This window comes from Chelonia mydas, chromosome 5 (genome assembly GCF_015237465.2).
Source record: "Chelonia mydas isolate rCheMyd1 chromosome 5, rCheMyd1.pri.v2, whole genome shotgun sequence".
Classification (NCBI taxonomy): domain Eukaryota; kingdom Metazoa; phylum Chordata; order Testudines; family Cheloniidae; genus Chelonia; species Chelonia mydas.
The window spans coordinates 57,452,456-57,464,483 of NC_051245.2; the positions used below are offsets into that span (position 1 = coordinate 57,452,456).

The 12,028-nt window shown below is 41.3% G+C and overlaps 1 long non-coding RNA gene across 2 annotated transcripts in view; it reads left to right on the plus strand.

The window, feature by feature from the left end:
* Positions 1–12,028, plus strand: part of LOC122465982 — a 366,320-nt gene that overhangs the window by 133,737 nt on the left and 220,555 nt on the right. Inside the window, exon 4 of one of the 2 annotated variants that reach the window (XR_006291146.1) lies at positions 5,729–6,115. The exons of the other annotated variant lie outside the window; for it this stretch is intronic. This is a non-coding gene — a long non-coding RNA (uncharacterized LOC122465982). Of the gene's footprint in view, positions 1–5,728; positions 6,116–12,028 lie in introns of those variants that run through there. 2 annotated transcript variants of the gene reach the window in all.

Consider the following 12,028-nt stretch of genomic DNA (forward strand, 5'->3'; position numbering starts at 1 on the left):
CTGTAGATGTAAGCTGTTTGGGACAGGAACTTTCTTATATTTTATATTTGTATAGTGCTCAGCACAATTGACACCAATATTAATTGTGGCCTCTGGGCACTACTGTTATGAATGAATAATTATCTGATACAAGGAATGTGAAGTGCAAAGAGTGGAGGCAATAATGATTACTTCAATGGACTGGAATAATTGACAAAGATATGACTTATGCAAAACCGCGATGAGAAATATAAGTTAATAAAGACAGGGAAAAATAAGGAAAGAGAACACATGCTCAGTTGACATAAACAAAAACTGGAGTCAATGAAGGATTTCGGAGGTACTGATAGATAAAACTTGGGCTGTGTTCTTTAGAAATATGGAGGTTAAAAAGCGGACTTCGCAAAGTGTTCAAGAATTCTAAAGGTAACATCCAACGTATTCTATATCATCCAGTGAATTTTTAACCAAGACAATAACCAGGATACAGAAATATGAGCTATGGAAAGTTTATGCACTAATGGAATTTGGGCAACATTTCTTTACATGGAAGTCTAATAATGAATGGGAACTACAGGAACCACAAGGAAACAATAAAAACAACAAATATGCATTTTGAAAAAGTTAGACAACTATTAAAAAGAAAACTAAAATGTCACAAATACGTAGAACGCTATTGACCCTTTGTTCATGAGTCATCAGCAAAAGTAGAGCGCTGGATCTATGGATCCACAGCATGAACCTCTACCAATTGAGCTAATGGAGTACAACCAGTAGAAGTAACAACTGAAAGCAGGAGCTTACCATGGAAGTGTTAGGCAACCTTAACTAAAGTCATCACTGCCTATAACTCTTTTGCCTTTATTTATTTATTTAAATGTATGGTACAATGTGATGGCATACTTTAAAAAAAGCAATTTTAGTTATAATGAATTTATACAAAAATGTTCAAACTTGAGTGCCTAAACATAGTCATGTAAATGCAGAACTTTGGCATTTTAAAAACAGCATCTTGAAAGAGTAGATGGAATAAAGGATACAAGAAGATGACAAATTTATAATTCTGGTAGCTAATCCACACAAAATTTTCTTTAGTTTAACTACTCTCACTGTCCTAACATGATACAATAGCAAAACAATAACAAGGTTGCATGTCTGATTCGAAGAATGCTATAGAAGAGGAAGATTTTTGGTTAATCAATAATGCACATTAGCTACAGTTCATTAAATTCAGATGATTCTTCATACTGCTGTAACACGTCCAGTAAACAAATTGATTTCCTGTGTGAGGTTGACTTGTAACCACTTGTCAATTTCTGTAAAACACTTAGGGCCAACTTTTCAAAAAGATGCCTTTGGATTCACAAGCCAAATGGGGAATTGTAAGCATAGTTGTATTTTTACATTTTCAACAGTTGGAGCTTAAGAGCATAAATATTGCAAGTCTAAATAAGAGCACAAAAACATGGTGGACCTGCAGGGCATGGCCATCTGTTGAAGCATGCAAGGGCTAATTCAGCATAAACTTGTAAATTCCGCTCCTAAATGTGGGGGATGGATTTTACTTTTATGTAAGGATGACTTCCTGCAGAGTTTTGTGTTACTCTATTTCCTATAATTATGGATATATAGGGTCAGATCCTAAGCTAGTATGAATCAACATTTCTTTATTTATTTCAGAGGAGTGATGATGACCTACACCAATAAGGATCTAGGTCCTCTATAAGATTTTGACATTGATTTTTTTCCTTGATAATTTTACAACTATAATTTTTTATGATGTGGTACAAAATGAAAAAGGAAAGCACAAAAGAAAACACCAATATAGAATTATATTAAATGTTGTTGATTACTCATATGTCTTTCAGTTCTGAATCTAAGCCCAATCCATTCATAAATACTTAGTCAGATAATAGGTATCGTATTCTAGAATAGAAAGCATTGCTTCAAAATAATATCATTACAGTTGCCCCTCACAAATCCCAAATGAATTACATAGGGTGAGTTCCTCACCCCTGCTCCAGACACTTTGCCTGGCAAGAGGGCTGGAACAGCATTAAAGTATCCTAAAAGCCCTAGTTCCAATTGGGGGAGGATTATTCTGATGTACGAACTGTGGAAGACAGGTGTATGGCTGCCTCCTGTGGACCTCTTGTATAGGGGACGTGCTGGAGTGAAACTGGGGTGGAAGGTCACGTTGCGATGGTACCTCAGCACACAGCACTGCACTGATTCTGGGCAGTTCTGTGGCACATGGTGCAGACCTAGGAGGCTGTAGTGACTTAGGGTTATCTGGACAAACCCAAGATCAGGAGGGCACAAAGGTAGCTTAAAGGCATCGTAGTCTCTAATCCCCCTCCCTCTCCCTGGTTGTGACTACAGCACTATGCCTCTTAGGGTATATCTACGCTAGCAGCTGTACACATGTCCGTGCATCGGCTTGTCCCATAATCCCTTGTTGGCCACACTGAAACCCCAGAAGCACATGTCTGAAGGAGAGTAAAGGGTGAGTAAGCAAGCATGCTGGAAGGATGTCGGTAAGTACATGTCTTAGGCTGTGGCATAGCCCCATACCCATGCCTGTTTGCAGTGTTTCATTAATCATCCTCCCCTATACCACAATGCACTGAGCCCTTTTCTCTCTGACCCTTACACAGTCTAGGTCCCTGTGCCCCAGTAGCAGTGTGCTGCATTGACTGACCACAGCAGAACACCTTTCTGCTGCAGTGCTTACATGTGAAAATAGGAGCCAGTTCCAAAAGCAGTTTCTTGCCCTGCTGACCATGCCTGGCTGCTAATCCATGTGTGGGCAGAGGATACCATATTCATGGCTATGAAAAACATGTCACAGACTGTAAAATCTGGTCTCCTCCCCTGAAATCTGTTCTTTTATGTGCTTTTACCCTGTACTATACATATTTCACGGGGCAGACAGGCGTTTCTCAGATTGGGATCTTGACCCAAAAGAGTTGCAAGGTTATTTTAGGAGGGTCATGGTACTGCCAACCTTACTTCTGTGCTGCCTTCAGAGCTGGGCGGCCGGAGAATGGCAGCTCTGGGCCAGGCACTCAGCTCTGAGGGCAGCACCCCGCCAGCAATAGCACAGAACTAACGGTGCCAATACTATACCATGCCACCCTTACTTTGGCATTGCTACCTTCAGAGCTGGGCAGCCGGAGAGTGGTGGCTGCTGACTGAGGACCAAGCTCTGCAGGCAGCAGCACAGAAGGAAGGGTGGCAATACCACACCAGGCCATCCTTACTCTGCCCTGCTGCTGGCGGCGGCTCTGCCTTCAGAGCTGGGCTCCCAGCCAGCAGCCGCTGCTCTCCCGCTGTCCAGCTCTGAAGGCAGCGCCACCACCTGCAGCACCACAGAAGAAAGGGTAGCAGCACCGCAACCCCCACCCCACCTCCAAACACCTTTTTGGGTCAGGACCCCTAAAATTACAACACCGTGAAATTTCAGATTAAAATATCTCAAATAATGAAATTAACGATTTTTAAAATCCTATAATCGTGAAGTTGATCAAAACGGACTGTGTATTTGGTACGGACTTAACCATACGCCATACATTTGGCCAGAGCAGTAGGAAGATTTATCTCTACTGGGATATTTCACAGAGGCTGAAGGAGACAAGCATTCAGCAGACTCCATCCAAGTGCCAGGAACACATGAAGCATGTGAGGCTCCTGTGCAGGAAGGCCAAAGACTCCAACAGTTGGCCTGGGAAGGCTTGTTGTATATGTTCCTTCTACAAGGAGCTTGACTGGATGTTGTCAAGAACTCCCACTACTGAGCCTGAAGTGGCTTATGATCCCCTGCTCAGCCCTGCTGGTCTCACTTTTCTGAGAGGACACTGATGAGGGCCAGTGTGAGGAGGGAGCAGGAACCATGCAGGTCTGGATGTCCCAGAAGATCCAGACGATGAAAAGCATGTGATTTTACATCTTTACCTGGTGAGCAGATTGAAGAAGCCTCCCCCACCTCACCTCCACAATGAACGACCCCAAGCCATGGCAGGAACAAAAATGTGAATCTGGTAAGTTAGTGGCCCTGCACCCACCCTATCAGTATTCCCAATTTTAAGATCAAGGACATTTAAAGTACTGTACGTTGACTTTTCCTCCCTGGAGAATATGCTGTGTATTGGGATGTCTCTGCGTATTTGAAACACAGTGCTGAAGCCACGGCATTATCACCCCCTCTCCCTTACCAAATCCCTCCACGCCCTGCAACCAGCCTCCTCCCTCTCCCCCGAAATGGTCCTCAAGCGAGTCAGTTCTAAATCAGTCATTTGTGATGAACCATAATTATGCATTTGGCTTCTAAAACTATTTTTTCCAAACACTTTATAAAGGAAAAATCAGTATGCTCATATGTCTGTGCATTGTTCAGCCAGCAGTCAGGCAGTGATGGTCCTGGGACCTGTGGACTGTGGGGGGTGGTTTGGAAAGGTTCTGGTTGGGGAAGGGAACAGAATACAGTTGTAGAAGGCTGGCAGTTGATTGTCTAAAGAAAAGTTAGTCACAGTTAGTCTCCCTTGGAAGATTACAATATCTTTACAGTCTCTGTCCTTGATGTCTGCCCTTTCCCCACATACAGTCATGCTGCCCATCCCAGGGGTGTGCGGGTGGGAGAAGGATCAGGCCTGGTGGTTGGTTAAAAACTGCAGTGTCCCTGTCATGGCCCGGTCATGGGCGGCCAGACCTAGTCATCAGAGCCAGAGTCCACAGTCACAAGACAGGAGTATCAGGAGGTCAGAAGCAGGACACCAATTGGAGATCAGAACCACAAATCAGGATTGCAGGACGGAGCCTCAGACTGGGGCTGGGCTTCATGGGTCCCAGGTATGCAAGCATCAACAGACTGCCAGAGGGAGGGTGGGAGCATGGTTGTTCCTGCAGACCCAGGTTCAAGATCCATTGGGTCATGATGGTCCCTTTCCAATTGTCTGAGGCAAGTGGTTGTGGTGCTGAGCTGAATTTCAGGAACTCCAATGAAGTTGTGGTGTGTCTCTTTTCCTGTCCATTTCACCATTATAAAGCAAGCACAGACTCAGGATTTTCTGGGACAGCCAAGCCGGGGGGAAGTTTGTGGTTCAAATCTCCTTTTGCATTAAATCCCCCTATTGTAGCTGAGAATATAGTCCACTTTCAATGGAATTGCCTCCCAATCCTGCAAGGATATTTCAGCAAATTTCTGCTACAGCAAAAACTCCAGCTCATTCTTCAGGTTCACTGGCAGTGCAAATCTGCTTGGTCCTTCGTCAAAACTGACCAAACTCCTCCATTCAGCAATATATAAAGGAATGGCCATTAGCAGGAACATCTTTCTGGCATAGGTTGCTGGATTTCCACAGGATTGGAAAGCCACTTCTCTTTTCCATTCTGGTACTTTGAAAATGGCCATGTTTTCCAAATGTTGGCCAGCCTTAAGGAAAGAAATTGTAAACTGGTAATATAGCTCTGGATAAGGAATTCTCCCTCCATGCCCTCATCTCCTGTGAGCCAATATGAACATTTTAAAAGGTTAGAAACACTAATGGAGTTTTCTTATCATTATTAGCCTCTGCTTCTTCATGGCTGCAGAAGTTGTCTGAGAAACAAGTATAGTGAGATCGTTACGTTCCTGGAATGCTAAAAAGTACCAAAATTGTGGCCTTCTATAGCAAAATTATATTGTGCAGAAGAATTTCTTGGCTTGCTCCAAAGGCCAAAAAAATCATTCTCTCGTTGTTTGAATTGGCAGGAGCTTGGGCTCCTGAGACTGAAACCATTTCACTGAGAGGGCAGAAGAAGCACCCAGAGACAGCAGAGGTAGGTGAAGAGGGACCATGAAGGCGGGGCTTATAGATGGACAGGAAAAACAGGGAGCAATTTGAATTCCTCTGGACACTGGAGGAGAGGTCTCTCCAGCATGAAGTGGTTCATGGACATGGAGTCATGCCAAAGGGAATGGGAGCATTCCCTAATGGAGAGGCCATTGAACTGGTGGCCAAAAGAGTGCAGTGTCTACTTGATGCTGAAACACCAGAGCCAGCCCATCAGCCGCCACTGCCACCTTCTCCAGCACAGGGTTGCAGTGACACCCTCTGCCACTCCTGACTGAGCAGGAGGAAAACACCAAGTCTCCAAAAATACTGACACACCATTATGTACCAGCCCCCCAAACCCATTTTTAGTTCTCACAGCTGTTCTCAGTTGTGAACAAATCCTTTGATAACAATACGTTCTAGTTCTGATTTCAGAATTTTTCCATTAAACCTTTTACCTCATACTTCTATTAAAATTTATGCTTTATTTAATTTGTGTCTTGGTCCTCCTTATTAATGCTGAACTGAAGGTCTCCTCAGCACCCCAAATTTGTACTTGAGAATCTGTGACTGTGGTCCACTAAGCCTTACAGAACGATTGATTAATAATGTTTTCTATTCACATATTCAGATGACCCTTTTGATGGGCAAAACATTGGGATATGGGTGCCATTGATGGCCCCGGCACAGTTCAGAAATCCCATCCTCTGAAATCCAGCAATCATTTGTAGAACTTTTTATTATGGCAAGCACCTGTGGGTAAATCATGGTGTTAACTGCCTCACCAGCCTGCATAACCACAGTCCCCACAATGGGTTTTCCAACCCCAAAGTGGTTTGCAACAGACCTATAGCTATCTGGTGTATCCTGCTTCCACAGGTAATAGCAACCCCTTTCTGAACTGGTGTAGCTTCTCTGAATCGAGTGTTCTTGTACTGAAGGGTTGTTGCAGGCTCTTCACACAGTTCCTTGGAGGTCTGTTTCCTCATTCAGAAGTTCTGAAGCCATGGCTGGTGATCCCTGGTTTCCAAAACAATGTGATCCCACCACACTCTGCTGGTTCTCCTGCTCTAGAAGGCAATGGTCAACAAAAGGGCATACTGTGCTAATACCAGCAATCAACATATCTGGGCAATGTGTGCTAAATGAATTGTCATTGGCCCTGAAGGTTTGCCAACTTTGAGTCAGACAATACTGTCCAAATTCCATCCAGCATCTCACCAAGTGCCCACTCCACTGCATTGTCATTTGTCCTGCAATAAGGAACAGGAGCAGAACCACATCATCCTATTGCTCCCTGTCTTGCACCCAGTTTTGCAGGGAATAACAGTGAGGGGTGATGTGACCAGGAACTGCTATCAACAAATGTGTATAGGAAAGAGACTGTACGAACAACACACAATAAGTCAGTTTCTAGAGCGTCTCCCTCTGATACACAGGATCTTGAGATAGCGCAACTGTTTCAGAGGCACTGACACGGAAGTACCTACAGTGGCAGTGGGGATGTAGATACACAGCATTATACCTGTGTCCAGCACAGCACATGTGGACTCTCAGGCATGGGTGTGGGAAGCATTCAAGAGCATTATACAAGCGCTATTTGGGTGTGCACACAATTGTAGCGTAACTTTAAAGATGCAGCACAGAATCTCACCCATAGTCCCTACCACAATTTATCACAAGTTAATGCTAGAAAGAAAAAAAAGGTGGGGGGAGGAGGGAGTAGAGAAAAGAAAGTCAAGGTGTAAACTGTCTGAACTTGAAAATCCACCCATATCTACCCCAACTCAGGACCATGCTGTTCAAATGGTTTTCTCCTATGCAGTAAAAGAGAAGATAATTTTAAATCTGTGAAGATTCTCAAAGAGCAAATATTAGAGGGAAAGACTTGTCTTGTGTTATTTATGTTACATATGATCTCCGAAGCTTTCTAACAAAGACCAACCCCTGTTATACCAGCCACACCTACCCTGGCTATTTTTCTGGCAAGCACTTTCCCCCACAGAACTAGCGCTGAATTCTATGACCGATGTGCACATGGAGTGCTTAAATGATTAGGTCCTCATTTGGAAAACCTTTTGTAGATTTGCAGCCATATGAGTTTGAATGGATTCTTTTTATCTCCAATACAAGAAGAAAGTGTCATAGTCTTGGTAGAAGTAGTGTGCATTTCCACGTCCTTTTTTTTCTAGCACTTATTCCATACCGTTTGGGGATTTTCCATGAAGGGCTAAATGTAAGAAAATTCTAATCTGTGACTGTGACAAATTATATACATGTCAGAGAAGAAATGAAAGGAGATATGGAGAAAACAAATTTCTTAATCAAGGTAATTAACATTTTGGCTTTACTATCAGTAAAGATGACCTTTCATCTGCTTCTCAGTTTTCATATTGGTTACAAAGTCCATTGCTTGAGCTGAGGAGATAAGGAGTTATTAACTTTCTACACTGTGCAAACTGGAGTAGGACTAAAGTTGACACTGGAGATGTATGGTAATGAAAATGGGGGCACTGACAAAAGTGAGCAAAGGAAAAATCAGAAGTAGAAGAATCTTTGTGGGGAAATGTTGAAAGCTCCATCACTTGAGTCATTTAAAACTAAACTGCAGAGAGCATGGAAACATTTACTGTAGGAGTCAATCCTGCAGGTAAATAGACAGGTAGAGGAACAGATCACTAGAATGAGATCTGATCACTAGAATAAGGTCCATCAAGGACCTTGGACAAAGCTATTCCAGAGAGAATCTTTTTCATGTAGTTTCTTGATATGAAAATCCTTATGGAAATTCAGTGATTGGGGGGTCTTTTTATTATTATTCTGATAAAAGTGTCTAAACTCTAATTCTGTATTAATGTTTTCATATTTCTCGAGATTTCCTTCATTTTTAGATTAAGGATTTTGCTGTACATGTAATCTGTTTACACATATGATTGTTTTCCATAACCTACCAGTATTGGCTACTTGTGAGCCCCCAAGCTTTGTAATCAAGATCCCATCTCCTGAGATCTCAGTCATATCTGTGTTGGCCTGATCAGTAAGTGGGCCTCATGCAGAACTAGCGCAATTTAATTTAGCTTAACAAAGAATTATTTTGGGGAAATTCTATGCTCAGTGTTACAAGGGTAGTCAGATTAGATGATCACAATGATCCCTTCTGGCCTTGAAATCTACAAATGCTTGCAGGATCAAGATTTTAATTAAGGAAAACTGTTGAATTTGGAGGCCTGTTTGGATAGATGACTTCAACTGCTAGTACAGCAAATAAAGGAAGTAATACCATCTTTGTAGGTAAGGGGGAGGAGTGGGTTTTTCCACCTTTCATGGGCTTCACAGTATGGTTCTCATGCTTACTTATGAATGTCATTGCTACTGGAGTGAAAAATTAAAGCAAACTGTAATCTATGAAAGCTACCTTTCCCTTTTCTTCCTTTTTTCCCCTCCTCCTCCTCCTCCTTTTCCCTGGGTGAAGCTTGGCCATACCTGAAGATCAATGCCCATCATAGCCACACAAGCATGATCAGGGAGTCTTGCAAGAACAAACTTTCTCATTAAAGTTGCCATTTTTTGCACAAAGATTTTCATTGAAAAGGCCTGTTTTTTAAAATATTTTTGTGAATAATTGACAACCTTTTCAATATGCTCATTTTTTTGTAATTTTTTTTTCTGAAATTTTGACCAAAATCATTTTCAAACTTTTCGTTTACCAAAAATCAGATTCTTGCTGAAAAATGAAATTTCAGTCAACTAAACATTTAAAAATCAATTTTAAGAAAAAGATAAAAGATATTGTATAACATGTCCTCCAAAATGCAAAACAGGTTAATTTTTTAACAATGCAACACTAAAAAAGATGAAATTTTGAAATTGTTCATGAAATTATTTTTTTCACCAACTATACTTCTGACAGGTTTCAGAGTAGCAGCTGTGTTAGTCTGTATTCGCAAAAAGAAAAGGAGTACTATAGAAGTATACTTCTAACTGAATTTCTATCACTTCCTGGTTTGAGACTGATCAGAATTACTACAAGGGCAACCTTGCTTCAGGGCCCCACAAACCCACATGTCACAGACATAGTATTCTATAATACAGTATTAGTAACAGAGTTCCTACAATTTTAATGTAATTAACTTTTTCAATGTAAATTTGGCTTGAGATTTTGATGAACATTCCATTTAGCTCTTATTGTATCCAAACAGGTGTGTCCATCCATATGTAAATCAGACCATTCCTCTGTCTGTCATTGAGGCTGCCACCATAAGAAGTTAAATTTCTCTCTTCTCCGCCCAACCAAAAAAAAAAATTACTATGTGCCAAGTTTGAGTGCAGTCTCAGTCTAAGCCACAGCCAAGGCCCTTGACAAAATTAAATTATATAAGGTCTTCATGAAAAAAAAAACGACTCTAGGTAGAGCACTTACAGGAGCCAGGTTGACAGATTTGTTGCTCATAAGGCAATAAGGAGATGACAGTGTCATCTGAGGATCTCTCCTGGCTCCAATTTGTAATTACCATCACTTAGAAATTTAGAACAATACAGCGATGTCAAAGTTGTTTGGACTGAATTATTATAGCTAAACTTTAACAAATATAGTGGTGTTTTTTAATACAGTAAGGGCCAGATTCTGATGTCATTTTCACCAGCTTGAATGAGGAGAGTGGAGTTACTCCCAGTTTACACTGGTATAACTGAGATCACAATATGGTTTTAAGATTTCTAGAGAGGGATGAAAAACACTGATCTTTAATCTGAAGAAAGAGAAAGCATATAAGAGTGGTCCCTTCAGGGTATGCTGTTCCTGTATTACCTTTGAATGCACAATTGTTCACTCTGCTATGAAAATGAGCAAATACAGGTGACTCCATAGATTAATGCCCTTTTGCCAGTGCCCCTATCAAAGATCACACACAGAGGAGGAATAGATAAGACTGGAACATGACAAAATATTACTTTAACCCATCGGCAAAAGCTCTCAATTTGATCATGGTCCTCAGAAAAGCACAAAGGAATACAGAAAAACATAGGTTCAAAGTGAGGAAGGTGGCAAATTTTCAAGTAAAGAGGTAATTTGACAAGTGGAATGGGAAATGAGATATTTCAAGTTAATTAAATTAGTTAATAAACTTGTCATTATTTAAAACAATAACAAAACCTTCTGGTCTTCTCCACTGCATCATACAATAGTAATACTGCAGTATTTGGCTGGTTACTAGTACAATACTATAGTATTTTTAAAATAATGATTTCCATAATAAAATCTCCATAAATGTTTTCTGACTGGCTACAATTCACACGTACAAAAGACTTCCATGTACAGTATAGTGAAAAAGAACCCATAACAGTATTTTTGGGGCAGATCACCTACATTATCCATTGTATTAAAATGGATGCAAATATGCAAAGATTAGGTACTTTAGGAAATCTTTGAACTGGAAATTGTTCCCCTTTTGGATGTCAGTACAGTCATACATGTTTTATCAGAAGATGATGGGAAAACATTTAAAATATTCTAGCTTCTTTAGGAAGCCCAGCAATCCTGTAAACTTCAAAGCATAGGCCAAAACTTATTAGTTTTTAATATCTTTATGGAATAAAATAAATGGTAGCCCTGGTGAGGATGGTACACAGTTAGCAATAAGAGGTCTTGAAAAGCCAGTTGAATAATACTGATCTGGATTCCTCTCCCCCCGCCCCCCTATGAAATGAGGCAGAGTTGAGACTCATTTCTGGCAGTCTTTCTATTGGGCTTTTGAGGCACCACTCTTTATGCTTTGTGCACCTCCACCATCCTAGGATGCATAGCCCTAGAGCAACGTATCTCATTCTGGGTGCAATCCAGGCTTGTTAAGGGTTGTGTCACCACCTGCCCTGCAGCCTTACATGCCTCACAATGCTTTGCTGCTGTAGCTCCCAAACTTGGCACATCACAAACAGTGTGAGTATCTGTGTATAGCTGCAGGCTACCAACCACCCTCCAGCCAACACTCTGGCTTCCACCACCCTCGGTTGCAACTTGCAGGGTGACCCCAACTCACTCCCCATCCATGACTTTGTCCAGATCAGATATTAGAGGTCTGTTGCCCCTTTAAGGGGTCAATATACAATAGTTTGCTACTTTAATTGGAATAGCCAAACAATTCAGTTTCAACACAACACTGGATTAGTTTTGATTAAAGAATAAAATAAGTTAAACTACCAAGGGAGATTTTAAGTAAGTACAAGTACAAGGTATTAAA